Below are 24781 nucleotides of genomic sequence, written 5' to 3'. Positions count from 1 at the left end.
CTCTACTAAAAATGACATGTGAACCTAAAAAATTCATGTTGTTATCATTTATTGATTGAAAGTAAATGGCAGCTTTGAAAAATGCTCGTGAAAGCATTTCTTAGAAGTATCACATGCTGGTTGGTAGTGTTGACTTCCTACCAATGGATAGAACCTTTGCTTTTGGATCTATAGATTCTTTTGTGGTTTTGACATTAGTGACCATGGAGAAAAGCTTCTTCAATTTTGAGTAATATATAAGCAATGTCAACAAGTCTTCCATTTTGGAATTTGAAGGCTTGGACAAGGAGTGCAATGATGAAGACCTTGAAGAAGACCAGAGGATTGAGAAGGCTATTTTGAGAAAGAAAATGAAAGTTATGGGAACTACAATCAAAGCATTGAATGATGCTCATGAGGTTGTATTTGATGTATATGCAAATGAACTTGCATGTAAGGTGCACTTGCATCTAAGGTGGCATTGGTAAATCACATGAAGATTGTTGCAGTGGTTTGCAACTGTCAAGAGCAAAGAGAGGTTGAAGCACAATTGTGGAGGGTCCATGACAGTGCAAAAAAAAAATCAAATTCTGAAGAGGTTCCTCCTACTGAAGTTTAAGTTCTTGAAGTACCATTTGAGGGCATAGAAGAATCAAGCCAAGATATAGCAAGTCTAATTATGAAAGAGAAATTAAAAGCTACTTCAGGTGTTTAAAATTCATTCCTTCTCCTTTCATGAAGGATGACACATTGAGTAATTTTGATTTTTTTCTTGAGAAGTTACTTCCATTAGCATTTGCAATATTTTCTTTCTTTGGTGATATTAGTTAAAGAAATTGTCTTTAGTTTTTTAATTTTTTACAACAGGTACCAAGAATGTTTGGTTTTAAATATCTATTTAAGTAAATATTTTGCTAAAATGGTATTAAAGATCTCATTAAAATTTATCATCATTTGTAAGGATAACTGTTTAAAGAAGACATTGTAATCTAATCTGTAAGAATACTTGTCATAATGAAAAGTTTGAGCTAGCTATGAAAAGTTTACTTAATTTTATTTTAGATCTTATTTCAATTAAACTCTTATATGTCTTGTGAAATAAACTTGTCATGGTAGTTTTGGTTAGATTTTTCCACATGGTCAAATCTATTATCTCTTATAACCTCTTTTACTACATCACTAGTGTATGTCTATGCATGTACCTTAGGATAAAGGAGTCAACAATATATTGCACACCCCAAAAAAAATTCATTGCACCTCCCAAATGAGTTTTACCTCACTAGAAAATATTGCAACAAAGACTTCACCTCCAATGTATCTTTTGAGATGTGTATATGGAATATTCAAGTAAAATGCTTGTTATAATTCATGAATTTAAATATCTATGGGATATAACCAGTTCAAAAATAGAATGGTTAGTTCTTAAGAAGAAACTATAAAAAATTATCCAAATAGAGTATAGCTTATCTCAATTACATTGTCATGTGTCAATTATATGTGAAATAATTTTGGTCACATGGTCAAAAGTATCACATTTAAATTTTCTTTTGATAATTAAGCCTAATAAACACATTCTTTGTACATGCCATTTTGAAGGCCTTTTTAGAAACAAAGTATGTAATGATAAGATAATTTTTGTAACTAATTATAGTAATCTATTGTTAGTAACCTAAGTATACTTATAATTAGCGATAAAAAGTAGGTATGGAAAAATGACTTCATTAGAATAGATTTTACCTCAAAGGAAACATCATATAGATTTTCTTCACCTCATGAAATTACTCTTGGTTAGATTTTTCCACATGGTTAAATGTCTCTTTTCTTAAGACATCATTTATTAACTAGTACGAGCTTGCATGCATTTGCCAATGTGAAGTTAAATTTCTTTAGTGTTCTATGCACGTTTATAGCTGAAACATTAAGTAGAATGATAAGTAAGTAAATGAATCTAATGTGTTTCTTTTTTTTCTTTGTAACTTCAACTAAGACATCTATGGTTGGATATCAAACAGATTCAATAACAATAGAGCACAATTATGTGTCCTTAATAAGAAATGCAACACAATTATGTGTACTACTTGATCTCAATGGTCTTCTTTTACAATGATGCTTTGCTAAGTATAAAAATTTTCAAAATTTTCAAATGGAAAAGCAATGGCTTGTTCTTTGACCAGGATGTATGGAGTTTCTTGAAGCTTTGTTTGCAAGATTCCAAGTGGGAGTTTGGTCAATAGATTTACATAAGAATGTCATGGCAGTTATTAAGTGCTTTGAGATCCATGTAAAAAGAAAGTATCATTTCTTCATGATTTGGGGCCAAGAACAATGTCATAAACATTGACTCAAAATCATATATAGGCCAAATAAGATGGGAGTAGAAGCAATGTTCAAGCCTCTAAAGTATGTATGGGATTAATATGGAGATGTTTGTCAGTATATTAAGACTATTCTCATAGATGACAATACTTACAAAGGATGTCCAAATCCTATTGAGAACTACATTTATCTTAAAACATTTGATATTGTTCTTGGAAACTCTATTTTTCTCAAAGAATTTATACCTTAGTTGACTTGCTTAAAATACCATGACGCACGTGAACATCAAGTTTGATTGATATGAATAGGAGCTAGTTCAATATGGACATGAATTGTATGCACAATTCAAGGTTGTCATTGATGAATGGACTAGAGCAGAGAATGATGGTATTTCATCTTCATCATCAGACCCACATGAGACCATGATTGATAAAGATGGTACATATGTTCAACCTTCAATTACTTTTTGTTTCAAGAGACCATATATTATACAAAAATCCTTAACAAATGTTTCACATCAATCGTCTCTTACATTGAACAACTCACAATTATCCAAGTTGAAGCAGACTCCTTTAGTCTCTACTTTGAAAGATATAGAAGCAATGCAACTTGCTCATGAGTTAGGATATCACAAATATTTCATAAATGGTAGTGCAACTAAATGTTTTATACAAAATCTACAAAAAAAATAATCCCAGCAATGATAAAACTATGCAGTGACTCCATATGGACTAATTTTGACTTCCATAATAAATATATCCCTTACATTTAGAGCTTTTGCATGGCTATGAAATATATGCTTTTTAGAAATTTAAAGTGTTTTATGTAGTTACCTTGGTGTTTTTAAATATCACCAATATCAATGAGAGAATCTGCTTAATGTTTTTATACTTTCAATAACATTAGTTAATTGTGTTACCTTGATGTTTTATATAGTTACCTTGGTGTTTTTAAATACCACCAATATCAATGAGAGAAACTACTTAATGTATTTATTTTTTCAATAACATTAGTTAATTATGTTGAAATTTCTTATAATGTGGTTAAAGTCCAATTTTGTACTTTATGTCTTAGCTAACAGATAAGTCTTAAGTGATAATAAAATTTATGTCTATTTTTTTGGAAACACAAACCATTGGTCAAAAGGTTAAATCTTTGGTCTTAGAGAAATCATAAACTTCTAGCTTTGTATATTGATCTTCATTTTATGATATAGAAGTTCATTTAGCTATTCAAATTGTTAAGCTAGTTGATTTTGGCGAAAGCCAATATCCATCTTGTCCATATATTGTTAAGATAGATAGAACTTTTGAACAAAAGGCATTTATATATCATGCACATACATACAAAAAATCCAAATGGGGTGAGCAATTCTTTAACATACTTGTGTCTGTTGGTTTACACAAAAAAAAGAACCATCATATCATAGGCTATCTAAACTTATTACTATATTGTATCACATCAAGTTATTAAACCACACCTAGTTAGTGGTGATTCTTTTAAGGTCCTAGTTCATGAAACTTATACATATCACTTTAAATTATGCAATATCTAAAAGAAAAAACTCATATTATATTATCTTCACAGCCATAACACTATAAATTTTGGCAATGATAACATATCTTCATATAATATTTAAGACTCTTGTATTCTAAATTCTCTATGCACTCCTTCAAACCTTTGTATTCTTACATTAAACTTTGAAATTTCCTAGGTATATCCAAGCTAAGACTCCTAGATGTTTCCACCACCATACAACATCACATTTTGTTGGTATGTTAAAAAAAAAGAGGTAAAATCCAAATCTCTTAATAGCCACATAGCTTACACTTCATCACTTAAGCTCTCAAGATGAGTGATCCCATATTTGTAACATACAAAGTGCCCTTTAAAGACAAACATAAACATAGTGCTCTGTTTCATTCACAAAAGTGAGGCATTCATTAAAAGTGGGACTTGGGGAAATTTCCAAAATCTCTAATATGGTGTTCCAATTAGAAATTAAATCCCAAAAGTGGACTTAAAAAAGAAATATTTGAAGGCAAACTAGGAGTAAGAAGCTAGAATTGGACCAGGTTGGAAAGAATTGTTGCTAAGTTAAGATCTCACTTTGATTGCCTCTCTATTTGTGTAGAAATATTGCTTTAGAAAGATTTACTTGTGCTTATAATGATGCATACAAGTTTAACTTGATGCGCTTAGGAAGTTGATTGAATTGAATCAAAATTCTAATATACTATGTTTGTAACATGATAAAAAGGAAAGCACATTATACCTCTCTCAAGGCTAGTTATGGGCCACTTTTCCAAGAGAGAAACTAGAATAGAACCATGTTGGAAAGAATTCTTGCTAAATTAAGTTCCTGCTCTTATTGCCTCTCTATTTGTGTAGAAATATTTCTTGATAAAGAATTACTTGTGCTTTTAATGATGCATATAGGTTTAACTTGATGCAATTAGGATGTTTATTGAATTGAATCAAAATACTAATATACTAAGTTTGCAACATGATAAAAAGGAAAGCACATTAAACCTCTCCCAAGGCTAGTTATGGGTCCTTTTCCAAGAGATATTAGCTTTGCCACAAATTGACCTCTAGGGAGAGAATCAATCCGTGTAGAGGGAATTCTTGGGTAGGAGGAGTTGAGGGTACTAGGGGGGCTCTAGCCAGTAAACTCTTAGACTCCTAGGAATTACGCAAACCCCTTTGTGACTCAAGAAGGATTTCTTAAGGGCCCAAGTACTAGCTAGGGAAAAAATTCCTAGAAAAATAAAGGCCTTCGTGCCATTCTTCTATATAAGCAAAATGTGAATACTTGTATAAATTTGAAAAAATAAAAGCTATTTTCTAAACAAAATTTTTAATTACTTCTATATTGGGACTTAAATTATGTAAAAAAACACTATGAGGAGAATGACTAATTAATGAAGCTCATTTTTATATGTATAACTTAAATGTGTCAGGTAAGTAAACAACTAAAACCCAATGGATGAAAGTGGGAGGGCGTGATTCTTGATGAATCTTGCTTAAGAAAGGTTAGCTTGATAAGTTGAGAGCTTCTTTACAAATTTGATGTGTTATAGTATAGGAAATATTGACCCATAGAATCGATTAGAATCCTGAATTCATATCATTTCAGGAGAATGGAGTGAGAGTTTGCCTTACAAGTAGAGAGGTTGATGTACCCATACTCCTCCTTGTTTCTTCTCACTCTCCTTGAACTAAGTCTGATAGGAGTTGACTTTGGTTCAGGCATATAGCACAAGTAGTTGCTTGAAGAGTGATGCTAATGAACCTGAATACATGACCTTAGTTTATTTAGAATCCAAAATTTAGGTCAATTCTCATGGAAATGGCCAAGAGCTTCCATTGCAAGAAATTCCAGGTACCAAACCTTCTCTTATTCAAGAGGATATCGAGCACTGTTACCTGGAAAAGCATATGGATGAATCACTAAATCATGCCATTGAGGCTTTCTCAAAGTGGACATGTCACATGTTTTCGGAGTGGTTTTTGTCAAAAGGTCGTATCCACCGGGGATCAAAGGTAGAACGAAGTAGAGATAGGAGATGGAAGAGAAGAAAATGAACAGACAAGAGGTAAACACGATAAAGGAAAAGCCCAATGAATTGAATCAATATGTATTGACAAAACCTAAAATCCTTTGTCTAGCACTACTCAGAAGCAATCTCCTGGAGCTCCTCATAGCTTAAAACATGCATCAAAATAACAACTTCCTCTCTGCTGGTGGGAACCCACATCTAATGGCTCCATTAGCTTTGAAAGGGGGGCAAAACTTCAGGAGATTTGATCAGGGTCCTCCTAGATCACTCCTTCTTTCTCTCTCAGTTCAAAGTGTTGTTTTTTGGCTATCAACTGTGATCCTCACACGTGCAATTTTGCCAATCTTTCTTTTTTAATGAAAATTTCCAAAATTGGCTGAAAAAGCCATTTTCTTTTTGCATGCCATCCTAATCTAGAAGTTTTTCTAGATTTTTTAGATATTTACAATAAATAATATCCAACATATCTAAAATAGGCTAAAATTGTCCAAAAATCTAGTATTTTTGGACCATCTATGCCACGGAAATTAGCACTAATGACTCATATCACATAGAATCTCTTGATCAATAAGAAAGTCGAATGATGATGCACTCCAGATTTTTTGACACCATGTCCGCGTAGTGGCACGACATCCACCCCTTCTAAATCTGCGCACCTCTAGTATGTGCTAGAGTTACAACATCCGGGTCAAACATCCATAATGTCAACTTTGTGATTATCATGCATATAAGAAGGCATCCCCCTTGATCATAGATCAAAATACTCAGCATTTGTATAACTCTTGAGCCATACCTAGTACCCCCTCTAGGGACATAAGGTCTTGGATATGCATCATACACTAGAGGCTATTGAATCTCCATATACATGCTATCAATGCATCCATCAACAAATACATAGCAACATGCATGCTCTTTCAAAGTCGAGCGTATAGAAATCTACATATACAGACAATTGTGTACCTCATCAAACATAAACTGAGCCTCACTTGCATCCAACACATTCTCACCATTACCAAAAATAGTGAAGCAAACCATATCTTGAAGCATCTTTGTGTTTCCTTTCAAGTCCTCTAACAAAGCATCTAAAACATTTTTGAGCTGTAAAGCTTTACATCTAACATATTGTAAATGCATATCCTCAAGCTTATGAACTGTCTCATAAACAATAACTTTATCATCTTGCAAATCATGTGGATCCAACAAGTCACCAATCTCCATTTGAATCCTTGCATAAAGTAAAACATGATCTTCACAAACCTCTTTAGATGCATTAAGAAAATCTATAGGTGCAATGATTGACTCCCACTATAGGATCTTCCAAGGTATTTGTGGTTGTCTCAAGATCAAACTACAACTTATATCCCAACTATTTGCATTCTTTCTTGCTATCCTATGTTTTCTCCTGCTCAATCTCTTCCATAACATGCTTGGGAGGTGGCCGATTTGCAACTTTAGACAAATTCACACTTCTTCTTGTCGCTTCCTTAGATATCCCTACATTATCTTCATTTCTCTTCTATTTCTCTTCCACAAGTAAAACCATGTTTTGCCCTTTTGCTGAATATGCATCCACTAAATATGCATTTATCGGTGATTCCCAACCAGTTATGTCATGAATGTCTTGCCCTGCATGAGACATTTCATTATTAACAACTTTTTTCTTTTCAACTACATGCAAATCATGTGTCGATATTGTAGCCTTTAGACCAAACATCACTTGGCCATGCATTCTATCCAAATGTAGACCAAAAGTAGAAGCATATGCATCCACACAAGCATTTCTGACTGCCAAGTTTTCCAGCAATATCTGCATACCTCCCTTTCCAAAATTCAAAGAAAAAGGCAATCCCATTTCTTGTGCATGGATCTTGCCATCTTTCCAAAAGATGAGCTATTGTGCCAAAGCCTCTTGTTAAGTAGCACAATCCTTTCTCTCATGCTACAAACTATCACACCACATATATCTTTTTCTTAGCTTAGGGGTTGTTGCACGTCTCCTTCCCTCTTGACCTTTTTCATCCAATTTTGCAACCTTCAATTGAAGCTCATGTATGCCTTTCACCAATTCATCTAATATATCTTTCTCCCTAACATTAGGAACATCAGGTGTAGTCATAGGATTAGCCACATAAGTGGATGGCTTACTGAATGCATCAACTGTTTTGCTCGTAACAATGAAAAAGCTAGATGCATGCAATCGTTCTCTTCTTCCTTGCTTTTTCACCAGTGCGATAACATCTTCCTTAACATATCCCCACTCTATTTTAAGCCCTATCTCTATAGTCTGATTCTTGAACAAATCATGAAGCTTCTCTTAAAGCTCAGGATTTGCCACTTGTAGAAACAATTTAATTTTTTGACTTGCAAGAGATCGCTATTCTACAAGATCTAAGTTTTCAAATCAACTTTCAAATTCTCTCAATAATTCCGTAGCCACAAGACCCTTATTGGGTTGTAAAACCCACTCCTGAAAAGTCTTCTGCACACTCAAACTCGTGTCTTCAATGTAAAATTCTTCCCTTAGTGTCTTCTTGAAAGCTACCCAGTCAGCATCCTACATGTATAATTCAGTAATTCGCGCCTTCAATTCTTGTACAGTAACTCATACAAAATATTGACTCCATGCAAGTTGAGCCACTCCAAATAAATCCATCTTTTGAGCATAGGTGTGTACATATGCAGATACATTCTTGCCATTAAATAACTTCATCTCACGCTTAATTGCTTGTAGAGCATTTACATCATTAAAGATTGTGTTCAAAGGTTCTCCCATATTTTCTTTCCTTCTTTTGACAACCTTTTCATGTCGAGTTCACCAATGTCGAGTTCACCAATGCCTAATTTAAAGGACTCCTTTTTTTCCAAGATCCACAACTCTTAAAACATAAAGTGGGCCACTTTACTCAAGATAGTGAGCCACTTAACTTGAGGTAAGTGTGGGTAATTTTTTGGAGCCATGCACTACCTTGCCGCACACCATTTTACTAGCATATGCCCGAAAGGGAAATGCTAATAAAATTGCAAGGAGAGGGAACAACTATGGATGCTTTGCCTCATTCGACAAAGGCACCTGTGTTGCCTCTGTGTTGCCTATAATCCTCAAACTTTGAAGTTGTCTAGATCTTAATGTGAATTGATGAAAAGCTATGATAGAATCCGTCCCCCCTCCCCCATGCTAGTTGAAAAATATTGTCTCATGAGAACATATATGCATTTAAGTATTGATTCCCCTCCCCCCATCTTCCCCCCACCCATCCCCTTTCCATCCCACACACACCCCCCTGTCCCCCCCCCCCCTCCCCCCTCTTGATTCCCTAAAAAAGTGTGTTTCTAAAAAAAATTGAATTAAAAAACCCCTAATGTAAATTTTACATGAGGTGCATTTATAAACCCCTTCTGTTTTTTGAAAATTGTAAGTCCACATAATAAAAATACCCATTATTTTGAACTCACGTGGTATATTACATGTTCTATAGGTGACCCCCCCCCCCCCCCCCCCCCCCGAGGGCTACACCTGCTCTTCCCACTAATAGGGAAGATGTATTAGATGAATTGGTCAAAGACATGTAGGATCTTTAGTTGAAGGTTGCAAAATTGGATGAGAAAGGACAAAAGCAAAGGGATATGCAATAGCTCCTAAACGAGGAAAAAGATGTATGTGGTGTGATAGTTTGTAGGATGAAAGGAACGATTGTGGTGCTTATGAAGAAGCCTTGGCATGACAGCTTATCTTTTGGAAAGATGGCAATATCCACACACAAGAAATGAGATTTCTTCTTGCTTTTAATTTTGGAAAGGGAGATATGCAAAAGTTGTTGGAAAACTTCATTGTTTGAAATGCTTATGAGGTTGTACATGCTTCTTCTTTTGGTTTGGTCTACAATTGGATAGAATGCCTCGCCAAGTGATGGTTTTTCCAAAGGTTGGGTTTGAAGGTTGCAATATGGACACATGCTTTGAATACAACTAAAAATAGAAAAAATACTGATAGTGAATTGTCTCATGTAGGGCAATACATTAGTGATATTACTAGTTGGGAGAAATATAAGAGAGATGAAGATAATGCAGGGATATCTAAGACTTGAGTGACAAGAAGAAGAGTGGATCTGCCTAAAGTTGGAAAGCAGTCACCTCCCAAGCATGTTATGGAAGAGATTGGATAGGAAAAAAAATAGGATAGCAAGTAAGAAGGCAAACAGTTGGGATATAAGTTGCAATCTGATATTGAGTTAGCCATGGATGTCTTGAAAGATCCTATAGTGGAAGAGTCACCCATTACATATGTAGATTTCCTAAATGCATCTGAAGAGTTTTATGAAGATCATGTTTTACTTGATGTAGGGACTGAGAAGAGAGATTGTTGAAGTATTGGATGTACATGATTTATAGGATACAATGATTGTTTTTGAGAGAGTTCATGAGGTTGAGGATATGCCTAAATTAGAGGATGTTAGATGTAATACTTTGCAATTGGAAAATGTTTCGGATGCTTTGTCAAAGGCCTTAATAGGAAATTCTAAGATGCTTCAAGATATGAACTACTTCACTATTTTTTGTGACAGCCAACATGTGTTGGATGTAAGTGAGGCGCAATTTATGTTTGATGTACTACACAATTCTTAGTTTAAGTAGATTTCCATGTGCTAGGACTTTGAAAGAGTAGGCATGTTGATATGTATTTTTTTATGGATACATTGATAGCCCCTATATGGAGACTCAACAACCTCTAGTATATGATGCGCACTCAAGGCCTAATGACTATGGAGGGCTTGGTATGGTATTTGTAACGTGTCCACTAGAACCATTCAGGACACGTCTTAGCAGTCCATCGGAAAGGATGTCTAGAAAACTCCGCCCGGCACTCCCATGGAATGTTACGGGTTTTGCAATCTAGGTCTTCCCGAGTCTGCCACGTAGCGGAAGTATCCTGGCCGTTCCCACTTAGGATCGACCTGAATTTGGGTTTCCCTGTTTGGTCATTAGCTAGCAACAACTAGCGTCAGACCCGAGCGAACTACTTTACGCAGAAACGCCAGGTCCGAAGCGGATTCACGCTGCACTTGGTTCAAGGAGAATGGGAAACGAGAGGGATGCAAAGCTCGACCTCTCTGCCATAAGGCATAGTCCCATTCTGTTCCCCTAAAACAGCGTAAATCGGGTAATAGTTAATTCTAAGTCATCGTTCTCGTTACTTGTTTCGATGATGACGATCATCCTCTGTTCGTCGAAGACTTTGAGAAAAGTTCCCGGCTAACCGGGACCACCCATCCGTAGGACGGACCCATGATCCATCCTCCGCACTTTCCTCGGTTTGTTTTAGTTATGTAATTACCTACCACATTAGTTTGACATATAACAAACAGCTTCCTTGATTAACCCTATTAAGCACTGGTTCCTTCACGTAATCTTATCACAGGACATAAAGAAAACAATGCCAAACAACTTCTTTGTTATCATTTTATCCTTTTATCTTTGAAATACAAGGAGTTCCCGCCTGTAGGCGTATTCATAATCCGCCCGAGGGCTATCCAGTAATCCACCAGGGATCACTAACCCAAGTTTCCGCCCGTAGACTAGTATGCGGGCCTCGAGATCCAATCCCGAGTCACATTAGTCTCTTGTGCAAGGCCCGGAAGGCGAGGGATTTACAGCCAGAGCCCCCCTGGCACCCAAGCGTCCTCCTGCTCCAAGCAGAACTCAACGGAGAGACCTCTCACGACGGGTTTGGTCCACGTTCTCGGCGCGGCTAACAACCCCCTTGGTTAGGGTTAGGCAGGCAATCGGGGGTAACTGAAGCTGCCTCTCCCTTCAGGCGTCAACCTGAAGTATTTAGATATATTTTCATCCTTTAGTTCATTGAGCAAACAATGCAAACAGTCCTTTCTAAGATGTTACAAGCACAATCAATTTCAATGGTCGTTTAGCTGGCAACTGTTAAGGAGTGACTCCTTTTCTCCGAATGCAACCCGCATTTGATTCGGAATCAATTGCAACTTGGCAAGATTCCTATCATTCTTGGGTTAGGGTCATACCCTACCAATACTTTAGGTTTTGTTGTGGTAGATTCCAGCGACCATGTCGCTTTAGTTTATTGTCTGGTCATTTGCTTGAAGGCAAATACCTAACTTTCCTTTTCCTTGGCAATTATCCCCCAAGAAAAGTGAGTAACAGGATGATTACTCATCCTCTTGTAAGTTAAATTCTTTCAATAACTTTCCAACCTCATTTCGAGAGATGACAAAAACTCTCTTGTGGACAAATCTCAAGTCTATACAATGTTGCAGCTTTTTGCACATGTATTGCATCTAATTTCACGGGATCATTCCACCCATTGCTTAGCGTTTTCCGGTCACGGAATTTACCTTCAGGGTTTTAGGGTATTCTCCAAACCATTCCTAGTTATGTGGCCCATGGTACTAAAGATAGGCAACTCCGTCGGGGTTCCATCATTTTGAACGAATGATCCTTAGGATAAAACCTTAGATCATTTTATGCATAAGCACCCAATTGACTCGACATTCCGAATGTGTGTAAGATCTTAGGGTTTGCGGTTCTAACTTGGCAACAAATGTAAAACTAGGTCAATTCTTGCCGCACCAAACCCTAGTTAGCACTTGGGATACTTATCATATCGACTGAACCATGCCCAAATGAATCCCTTGTGGTTTATGTGATTTAGACAACACAATATACTTGTCTTGCGACAAGGATGAACCTTTCCCAAAGGTGATAAACTAGATCAATAGTTACAACTACACCAATACGTGTAAACATGCGATTCACTGCTTCTACGCATCACATGGTTCATAATAACCCTATCCTTTCTTGGCAAAGTAAAAATGCCTGATAATCTGGACACTAACTTTCCTAGGTCCTACTAGGATTTTATGTCAAATAATCATGCCACTTGCAAGTCCATAGATCATTTTCGTGCCTTCTATTCCTTTTCGAATAACATCTTATGGGTGTTAACTTATTACAAGGAAGATTTATCCAAAAACGGGACATGCCATTAATCTTTCCATGCCTATTAAAAAGGTGTACCTCAATAATTTCAACCTTGTAATGAGGCAACAGATGTCCTAGGTTTGTCACTTTTGAATGCACAAAAGGAACTTACTAATAAGGTCCTGCGAATGCATAGACACCTTATGCTCTTTTCATTAACTCCATTGAACGTACCAATGATCAATTTCCATATCTTAGGCTATCTCTAATAAATGTTCAAATAGCCAATTCATTTTCCAATTGCACTTACCTTGACTAGTTGAATTCGAGCATGCATGAGTGCTTCCTAATCCGTCAAGTTATCGTGATTAATTCAATACTTTTGTGTGGAATCCAAATAGATCAAACCTGGACTTGTGAATTCCGGGAAATGTCCACGTATGCTCGGTGTGAACCTTCCGCATCGCACCTTGTGATCTTTTTAGAGGCCATCGGGAATTCGATCTCCAGTTAGCCTTTGTGCGTTTCAACTTTTGGCATTGGCTTGCAGTCTTATGACCTTGGTCCGTCTCCCTTGTATGCGCAACTCTCTTTGATATATGGCTTCCTTGACCGAAGTTCCAACTTGCGGAATTTGCCTTGGGAAGGCCTTAGGGTTCTTATGAGGTCCCTTGGACAATGGAGATTTGAGAGCTTTAATCCACCTTGAAATTCCGGGTTTAGGAAGGATTGTGTGGGCCTTACGATGATGTTCGCGGAAAAGGGCTCTTGCGAATGGGCCTTGCAAGAATGGGGACTTTAGAGTTCTTCTTCTCCTTCCCTAAAATCCAAGGACCGGCCTTGTAAGTGATTAGTGGGAGGGGCCTTTATGGGTTTCCTCTCTTATTCCTCAAAATCCCGGCCCATGGATGACTGGTGGGAAGGGGTTTTGTAGCCTCCTCTTCCTCAAAGTCCCGGGATGGACTTATTGGGTGATTGGTGAGAAGGCTCGTAGCTTTCTTTCCTTCAAAGTCTCGGGGGGGGGGGGGGGGGGGGGGGGGGGTATGAATGGGCTTTATGGGGATCTCGTGGAAAAGGGGGCTTAAGAAGCCCCCTTAGAAGCTTCTAAGAAGCTTCTGGTTGACTGTAGCAATGTCGAGGAGAGGGGAGGGGGTCGTGATCAGGCGGGGCGGCGGACCATGGCGGTGTTTCGTCAGCACGGCGACCTCCTGCGGCAGCACGGCGAGCTCCCTGTGCAGCACGGCGAGCTCCTTCTGCAGCACCGCGAGCTCCCCCTGGCACGTCCGGCACACCCCCCCTGCACGGCGACTAGCTCCCACGTCCGGCACCTCCCTCCAGCTCATCCCCCACAGCTCCTTCCTCTCACGCCCTTCACATGGTCCGCCCTCCTCCGCGGCAGCCTGGCGACCTCCTCCAGCATGGCGACGGCGTCTTCTTCCAGCACCTCCAGCACGTCGACCCTTCCTCACGGCCGTCTGACCCCTTCGGCCCCCTCCGTCCAGCACCTTCACGTCCGCCACCCCTCACGGCTCTTCATTACCGTGGCCTTCCACCCTTCTGTCCACGGCCGTCTGTCCTTTCCCCCCTCCCCAAGAGGGGGTTCTTATAGTCCAAGGGGGGAGAGGAGTCCTCCCCACGTGTCAGTTGCATGGCTCTCTCTCTTCACCTCCCTCATGCTAGCCCATCCCTTTCCCCCCAGCCACACATCGGCTGGGGAAGATAATAAAAAAATTTGCACTAATTCCACCTTTATCCCCTTATCCTCCTCCCAAGAGGGAGTTTTCCCGCGGCTATGCCGGTTTGAATCCCCGACCCTATTTTCGTAAGGTGGAGTGTCTCCATTTCCCGCGTGTGGCTATAGATTAGCTGCTGGCACTAGTGATAATCTTTGCACGAGATTTACACGATGTGCGGGAAGTCAATATTTGCGGCACGCAGTGTGCGGAAATATTACATTCTCTCCCCCTTAGAAGAATCAAGATGTCCTCATCTCGAGATAAACTGGGGATATCGAAGATTGAGAGAGCTTTCATGCATCCAGGTAGCATCCTCCTTAGGATGATCTTTCCACTGGACGAGGCATTCTCTCAAGGTTCTGGATCTCAGTTGTCTCACCCTAGCATCTAAAATCTTGTCAGGCCTTAGTTCAAGGACTCCTTGACTAGGCATTACAAGTTGTTGGTCATCAAGTACATGATTAGGGCTAGGTGCATACTTCATTCTTCAATAGACTGTTATGGAATACTTTATGAACCTTAGGTTTTCAGGGAGTTGCAGTCTATAAACATTAGGTCTTAAGTACTTGAGGATCTTATATGGTCCACAATACCTTGGACTTAGCTTCCTGCAATCTCCTAAGGATAGAGAATTCTTCCTTGGGCATACGTGAATGAAGACCATGTCTCCTTCCTCAAATATTCTATCTTGATACTTCAAATCCGTGTATGCCTTCTGTCTATCCTTCGTAGCTTTTGATGTCCCGATAAAATGAAATCATGAGCTTTGCACAATATCTTCTTTTTTTTTAAATAACTGGCTTGCTCGTATACATACTCTCGTCCTATAGTAGACAAGTCCACTACTGACAGAGAATTCACGATACTTAGCCTCTAGCTTTTGTTCCTGGTCCTTGATAGAGACTTCCCTTAGCATCCTTTGATAGGCTAGATCATGGCATCCTTCCTCACTAGCTAGCTCAAGTATTAGGTTGTTTGGCATGGACACCTCTGTAGCTAGAGATCTAGCTATTGATAGATTTTGCAAGATTAGTGAATTAAGGAATGCCTTGCGATTGAGTGCATCAATAACTACATTCTCCTTTCCAAGTCGGTACTTGATCTTAAAATCATATTCCTCCAATACTTCAATCCATCGACGTTGCCTCATGTTGAGCTCGTTCTGGGTAAAGTCCATTTGAGGCTCTTATGATCGGTTACTAGAGTAAACTTGTTACCCAAAAGGTAGTGTCTCCAAAGCTTTAGAGCATGGATGACAGCTAATAACTCCAGATCATGCGTGGCATAATTCTTTTCGTGACTCTTCAATTTCCTTGAAGAATATGCTGATGATTTTCCTACATGAGCACATATCTTAAGGCAAGCATGCTAGTATCAGTTACTACCTCTACTCCTTACTGTGGTCTAGAAGTTTTAGGATCGGTGCTGATACCAAACTTTGCTTCAACCTATCGAAGCTAGTTTGTTCGGCAGTTAACCATGCAATGTTTGCTTCTTCAGTAAGTCTTTCAAAGGTGCTGCAATCAAGGCATAGTTTTTGATAAAGACCCTATACCATCTTGTCAATCCAAGAAAGCTGAGTATTTCTTTGACAGTTGTTGGTATTTGGCCATCCTAGAACATTTCTAACTTAGGCTGGCTCCACTGAGATTCCTTTTTCCGATATGATGAATTCTAGATGATCATTCTGATGTTTGAGGAATGCACACTTCTTCATTTTTGCATACAGCTTTTGAGACCTCATTGTCTCCAAAACAATCCGTAGTTGAGGTTCATGATCTTCTTCCTGTTTAGAATAGACTAAAATGTCGTCGAAGAAGACAAGCACGAAGTCATCAAGATATGGCCTAAAAATATCCTGCATTAATCTATTGAAGGTGGCAGGTGCATTTGTAAGGCCGAATGACATAGCCAAGAATTCAAAGTGCCCATATCTTGTATTGAAGGCCGTTTTTTTTTTGGAATATCCTCATCCTTGATCCTGATTTGATAGTAACCTGACCTGAGATAATCTTGGAGAAGATCTTTGCACCTTGAAGGCGATCAAGAAGCTCCTCTATTCTAAGAACATGATATTTGTTCTTGACTGTTGATTAATTCAACCCACGGTAATCAATACATAGTCGAAGTGTCCCATCTTTCTTTTTCTGGAATAGGACTGGAGCTCCCCATGGTGAATCGCTAAGTCTGCTGTAGCCTTGGTTTAACAACTGCTTGAGTTGTTCCTTCAACTCAATAGCTTCCGGAATGGACATCCTATAAGGTCCCTTTGCAATTGGCGCAGCTCCAATTACTGGCTTGATCTCATGATCTACTTCTCTTTGAAGTGGGAGTTCTGTTAACTCTTCAGAACTACGTCCCCGTATTCCTTTAGCCAAGTGACCAATTCACTTTACTTCTTTATCAATATTCATAGTCAAGACAATCGGGAAAAAGTTTTATTCCATTCATATCAGCATAGCCCTTACAATTATTTCTTGGGGCGATGGAACAAGTTAATACATTAATTATTGCATTCAGCTACAGGAACTGAGTAGTAGTACGGATTGGGGTCATCAATTTTCAGGAATCGATAGATCATCGGAAGATTAGGGTATCTTTTCCTTTGATATCCATTCTTCTCATGACGTCCCAAAACCTTGATTCGGTCGGCAGGGATTCTTTGAATCACTTCTCCGTATACATACTTATTCTGGTTAACCCTTCGACCTCCAACCTGTAGGGTTGCGTTTGCGTGAGCCTCAACAAAGATGAACAGCTTTACGATCTTCAAATCCTCCATCCACTTGATTCTCTTCAAGTTAATTTGAAGGTACGCAGGTTGATAGGCAGTTATGTAATAGACCCCTATAACACCCATCCATCTCCATTCCACGTACACAGGTGATGGATTGTAAATGCGGTCTAGGATGTTCATCATTTCAATTCTCTGCCTATAATGCGGAGAGTGCATTGCAGTCATAAACATGATCCGGAACACCAAAAACTTGTTCCACGCCTCGTAATTCTGGAAGACAGCATTCAAAGTAAGGAAATGTTTGGGACACAACATTTGCTTTACTTCCTCTTATTAAAATTTCCTAAAAACAAGTCCTTTATTGGTTTGCTCTGATACCAACTGTAACGTGTCCACTAGAACCATTCAGGACACGTCTTAGCAGTCCATCGGAAAGGATGTCTAGAAAACTCCGCCCGGCACTCCCATGGAATGTTATGGGTTTTGCAATCTAGGTCTTCCCGAGTCTGCCACGTAGCGGAAGTATCCTGGCCGTTCCCACTTAGGATCGACCTGAATTTGGGTTTCCCTGTTTGGTCATTAGCTAGCAACAACTAGCGTCACACCCGAGCGAACTACTTTACGCAGAAACGCCAGGTCCAAAGCGGATTCACGCTGCACTTGGTTCAAGGAGAATGGGAAACGAGAGGGATGCAAAGCTCGACCTCTCTGCCATAAGGCATAGTCCCATTCTGTTCCCCTAAAACAGCGTAAATCGGGTAATAGTTAATTCTAAGTCATCGTTCTCGTTACTTGTTTCAATGATGACGATCATCCTCTGTTCGTCAAAGACTTTGAGAAAAGTTCCCGGCTAACCGGGACCACCCATCCGTAGGACGGACCCATGATCCATCCTCCGCACTTTCCTCGGTTTGTTTTAGTTATGTAATTACCTACCACATTAGTTTGACATATAACAAACAGCTTCCTTGATTAACCCTGTTAAGCACTGGTTCCTTCACGTAATCTTATCACAGGACATAAAGAAAACAATGCCAAACAACTTCTTTGTTATCATTTTATCCTTTTATCTTTGAAATACAAGGAGTTCCCGCCTGTAGGCGTATTCATAATCCGCCCGAAGGCTATCCAGTAATCCACCAGGGATCACTAACCCAAGTTTCCGTCCGTAGACTAGTATGCGGGCCTCGAGATCCAATCCCGAGTCACGTTAGTCTCTTGTGCAGGGCCCGGAAGGCGAGGGATTTATAGCCAGAGCCCCCCCTGGCACCCAAGCATCCTCCTGCTCCAAGCAGAACTCAACAAAGAGACCTCTCATGGCGGGTTCGGTCCACGTTCCCCGCGCGGCTAACAACCCCCTTGGTTAGGGTTAGGCAGGCAGTCGGGGGTAACTGAAGCTGCCTCTCCCTTCAGGCTTCAACCTAAAGTATTTAGATATATTTTCATCCTTTAGTTCATTGAGCAAACAATGCAAACAGTCCTTTCTAAGCTATTACAAGCACAATCAATTTCAATGGTCGTTTAGCTGGCAACTGTTAAGGAGTGACTCCTTTTCTCCGAATGCAACCCGCATTTGATCCGGAATCAATTGCAACTTGGCAAGATTCCTATCATTCTTGGGTTAGGGTCATACCCTACCAATACTTTAGGTTTTGTTGTGGTAGATTCCAGCGACCATGTCGCTTTAGTTTATTGTCTGGTCATTTGCTTGAAGGCAAATACCTAACTTTCCTTTTCCTTGGCAATTATCCCCCAAGAAAAGTGAGTAACAGGATGATTACTCATCCTCTTGTAAGTTAAATTCTTTCAATAACTTGCCAACCTCATTTCGAGAGATGACAAAAACTCTCTTGTGGACAAATCTCAAGTCTATACAATGTTGCAGCTTTTTGCACATGTATTGCATCTAATTTCACGGGATCATTCCACCCATTGCTTAGCGTTTTCCGGTCACGGAATTTACCTTCAGGGTTTTAGGGTATTCTCCAAACCTTTCCTAGTTATGTGGCCCATGGTACTAAAGATAGGCAACTCTGTCGGGGTTCCATCATTTTGAACGAATGATCCTTAGGATAAAACCTTAGATCATTTTATGCATAAGCACCCAATTGACTCGACATTCCGAATGTGTGTAAGATCTTAGGGTTTGCGGTTCTAACTTGGCAACAAATGTAAAACTAGGTCAATTCTTGCCGCACCAAACCCTAGTTAGCACTTGGGATACTTATCATATCGACTGAACCATGCCCAAATGAATCCCTTGTGGTTTATGTGATTTAGACAACACAATATACTTGTCTTGCGACAAGGATGAACCTTTCCCAAAGGTGATAAACTAGATCAATAGTTACAACTACACCAATACGTGTAAACATGCGATTCACTGCTTCTACGCATCACATGGTTCATAATAACCCTATCCTTTCTTGGCAAAGTAAAAATGCCTGATAATCTGGACACTAACTTTCCTAGGTCCTACTAGGATTTTATGTCAAATAATCATGCCACTTGCAAGTCCATAGATCATTTTCGTGCCTTCTATTCCTTTTCGAATAACATCTTATGGGTGTTAACTTATTACAAGGAAGATTTATCCAAAAACAGGACATGCCATTAATCTTTCCATGCCTATTAAAAAGGTGTACCTCAATAATTTCAACCTTGTAATGAGGCAACAGATGTCCTAGGTTCGTCACTTTTGAATGCACAAAAGGAACTTACTAATAAGGTCCTGCGAATGCATAGACACCTTATGCTCTTTTCATTAACTCCATTGAACGTACCAATGATCAATTTCCATATCTTAGGCTATCTCTAATAAATGTTCAAATAGCCAATTCATTTTCCAATTGCACTTAACTTGACTAGTTGAATTCGAGCATGCATGAGTGCTTCCTAATCCATGAAGTTATCGTGATTAATTCAATACTTTTGTGTGGAATCCAAATAGATCAAACCTAGACTTGTGAATTCCGGGAAATGTCCACGTATGCTCGGGGTGAACCTTCCGCATCGCACCTTGTGATCTTTTTAGAGGCCATCGCGAATTCGATCTCCAGTTAGCCTTTGTGGGTTTCAACTTTTGGCCTTGGCTTGCAGTCTTATGACCTTGGTCCGTCTCCCTTGTATGCGCAACTCTCTTTGATATATGGCTTCCTTGACTGAAGTTCCGACTTGCGGAATTTGCCTTGGGAAGGCCTTAGGGTTCTTATGAGGTCCCTTGGACAATGGAGATTTGAGAGCTTTAATCCACCTTGAAATTCCGGGTTTAGGAAGGATTGTGTGGGCCTTACGATGATGTTCGCGGAAAAGGGCTCTTGCGAATGGGCCTTGCAAGAATGGGGACTTTAGAGTTCTTCTTCTCCTTCCCTAAAATCCAAGGACTGGCCTTGTAAGTGATTAGTGGGAGGGGCCTTTATGGGTTTCCTCTCTTATTCCTCAAAATCCCGGCCCATGGATGACTGGTGGGAAGGGGTTTTGTAGCCTCCTCTTCCTCAAAGTCCCGGGATGGACTTATTGGGTGATTGGTGAGAAGGCTCGTAGCTTTCTTTCCTTCAAAGTCTCGGGGGGGGGGGGGGGGGGTATGAATGGGCTTTATGGGGATCTCATGGAAAAGGGGGCTTAAGAAGCCCCCTTAGAAGCTTCTTGAAGAAGCTTCTAAGAAGCTTCTGGTTGACTGTAGCAATGTCGAGGAGAGGGGAGGGGGTCGTGATCAGGCGGGGCGGCGGACCATGGCGGCGTTTCGTCAGCACGGCGACCTCCTGCGGCAGCACGGCGACCTCCCCGTGCAGCACGGTGAGCTCCTTCTGCAGCACCGCGAGCTCCCCCTGGCACGTCCGGCACACCCCCCCTGCACGGCGACCAGCTCCCACGTCCGGCACCTCCCTCCAGCTCGTCCCCCACAGCTCCTTCCTCTCACGCCCTTCACACGGTCCGCCCTCCTCCGCGGCAGCCTGGTGACCTCCTCCAGCATGGCGATGGCGGCTTCTTCCAGCACCTCCAGCACGTCGACCCTTCCTCACGGCCGTCTGACCCCTTCGGCCCCCTCCGTCCAGCACCTTCACGTCCGGCACCCCTCACGGCTCTTCATTACCATGGCCTTCCACCCTTCTGTCCACGGCCATCTGTCCTTTCCCCCCTCCCCAAGAGGGGGTTCTTATAGTCCAAGGGGGGAGAGGAGTCCTCCCCACGTGTCAGTTGCATGGCTCTCTCTCTTCACCTCCCTCATGCTAGCCCATCCCTTTCCCCCCAGCCACACATCGGCTGGGGAAGATAATAAAAAAATTTGCACTAATTCCACCTTTATCCCCTTATCCTCCTCCCAAGAGGGAGTTTTCCCGCGGCTATGCCGGTTTGAATCCCCGACCCTATTTTCGTAAGGTGGAGTGTCTCCATTTCCCGCGTGTGGCTATAGATTAGCTGCTGGCACTAGTGATAATCTTTCCATGAGATTTACACGATGTGCGGGAAGTCAATATTTGCGGCACGCAGTGTGCGGAAATATTACAGTATTAGAGTTGTGCAAATGTTGAGTATTTTGATCAATGATCAAGGGGGATGCCTTATTATATGCATGATAAGTGACAAGTTGACGCTATGAGTGTTTGACCCAGGTGATGCATAAGTGGAAAATACCGGAGGATGTGCAAGTTCAAAGGGGGTGGATTTCATGCCACTACATGGAAATAGTGTGAAAAACCATGGAGTGTACCATTATTTGACTTTCTTATTAATCTAGAGAGTCAATGTCATATTAGTCATTAATGTTAGTATCCATGGAATGGATGGTTAAAAAATGTTGGATTTTTGGATAAGTTTAGCCTATTTTTAATATTTTGGATATTATATCTTGAGAGTATCCTAAAAAGTTGGTAAAAACTTCTAAAATAGGGTGATATTCAAGAAGAAAGTTGCTTTCTCAACCAATTTTGGAGATTTCATGTGAAAATAAGGATTGGAGAAATTCTGCACCGCATGATTGCAGTTTACATGCAGCAAACAACACTTTGAACTAGGAGAAGAAGAATGATTAATCTGGAAGAGTTTTGATTAGGTGTCCTAGAATTTTACCCCCCTTTGCGGAGCCATCTGAACCATCAAACTTCCAGTTTGAATAGCAGAGAAGAAGCTAGTTTTATGCATGTCTTTGATCTACAAGGGAGCTCCAGGAGATCTAATGCTTGGAGATTGCTTCTGAGTAGTGTCAAACAAGGAATTTATTTATCTTCGCAGATTTTATCAATACATAGCACTTCGATTCATTGTGCTTTGTCTTAAACTTGTGTATCTTCACTCTCATGTGCAAAATCTATCTTTGGTGTTGGGGTGCTAATTATAGGGCATATGTATGGACCCTATGGTCAAAATCCTTCCCTATTTAGAATTGTTGCAATTAGCAAGATGCAAGAGATATGCTAAATGTCTCAGAAGTCAAAAATCTTTTGGGCACATGTGTCATCTATTTGATATAGGTCCTTCATTTTGCACACCATCCTTGAAGAAGGTGGATTATTTGGATGGAAGGCCTATCATCTTCACTATCGATTCAAGCCATATTATTCAAGTTTTTGGGCGCATGTGTCATCTATTTGATATAGGTCCTTCATTTTGCACACCATCCTTGAAGAAGGTGGATTATTTGGATGGAAGGCCTATCATCCTCACTTTCGATTCAAGCCGTATTAGTATTGGATGGGTAGTGTGACAAGATGATGCTAAAAAGAATAGATATGCTATTAGATTCAGAGGAAATGTGTTGAACAAGAGGCAAAGGAAGTGTTTATAAGTAAAGAGGGAGCTTTGTGGAGTAGTTAGAACTCTTAAATGTGATAGAGAGTATTTTATGGGTGCGTATGTAGTACTAGAGAGAGATTGTCTATTGTTGTTGGGTATGATACCCAGTTGTGCTACTCCTAAAATTACCATGTTGCATTGGAGAGCTTACATTAAGTCACTTAACCCTCATTTATAGCATATTGTAGGGATAAATCCTAGTGGCTAATATTTTATCATGAGCATGCCATGAAGATGAAGATGGCACGATGGATGATGATGAAGAGGTTGAGTTTTCTATTGAAAATGATGAAATTATAGTAGGAAATGATTTTATAGCTACCATATATGCAAGTACAATGCAAGTATCTTAAATGCTAGTACAATTGTCATAAATGTTGGAACAATACTAAATTCAACAAAATAGGTACACTATTTGGGAATGTTACTGTTGTAGGAAATCGAGCACCAAAGAAGGAGTTTTTTGTCATGGAAATGTTAAGATGTAGAGAGAGATGATATGTAGAGACGCGATAGGGAGAGAAGAGACTGCATCATATTGATCACAATCTACATATATATAGGTGAGAACTAGTCTAGATAGGGTGAGATATATATAGCTCCAATAGCCCCACTCAAACAAAGGTCTCTAATTTCAGATGAAAAAAATTTTTGGGGAGCACAAGGGAAAAATGCAAGCTCCTATATACAAATGTACAAATATGATGAAGAAGGATTATTCTATGCATGTAAAGTGAATCCATGCATGTGAAGTGAAACTGAATATGTATGCACAAAGATGACCAAGATGTTGGAGGTGTATGTACATATGTGAAGTGTATGGTGCCTACAAGGAGTATGTACAATGGCACTATAATGTCATAGTAGATTAAATCCAAAAGATTAAAATTGAGACAACTCCAAGTTTCAAGCGCATAGCAGAGTGAATTGTGCTTCATTAAGTCCTTTGGTGAATATATCTGAAATCATCTGATCACTTGGACAATGTTCAATCATGATTGTACCTTTCTTTACTTCATATAGAACATAATGATAATGCATTGCAATATGTTTAGACTTGACATTATGTTGAACATAGTCTTTAGCAAGACTAATGGCACTTTCGTTATCACATCAAAGTGGTACATTGGAGAGAGGAGGATTGCCAATATTTGATAGAACTTGTTGAAGCCATACAAACTCTTGAGCTGCTAAAGATGCAGCTACATATTTGGCCCCTTTGTAGTGGAAACAAAAACACAATGTTGTTTTCTTGCTAGTCCAAGAAATAAGAAAACCATTAATATAGAAAAAAATTCAAAATTTGGAACCCATAAATAGGTGAGAGCTTTCCTAATTTGCATCTATGTAACCCAATAGTTGAAGTGAATGTAGAGAATCAAAGTCTTGTTGGCGTCGATAAACCAACCCAAAATCTTTAGTGCATTTCAAATACTTTAAAACTCATTTAGATGTAGTCCAATGTTTAAGGCATGGAGAACTAAGATATTGTCCAAGAAAATTTGTAGCAAAAAGAATGTCATGGCAAGAATTTAAGCCAACAAATTGAAGACATCCAACAAGATTAGCATAAGGTTGATGTAATGCTAATTGTCCATCATTCTATAGAAAGTGAGAGTTTTTGGTAGAGCTCACAAGACAAGGAGTACTAGCAAGATGTGTAGAACCCAAACCAAACTTCTGAATAATATCTTGAATGAACTTTGTTT

The sequence above is a fragment of the Lygodium microphyllum genome, chromosome 17, assembly GCF_053477565.2.
Source record: "Lygodium microphyllum isolate KBCC chromosome 17, Lygodium_microphyllum_v1.1.10, whole genome shotgun sequence".
In the NCBI taxonomy this organism is placed as follows: Eukaryota; Viridiplantae; Streptophyta; class Polypodiopsida; order Schizaeales; family Lygodiaceae; genus Lygodium; species Lygodium microphyllum.
Note: the sequence above shows the minus strand (reverse complement) of the source record.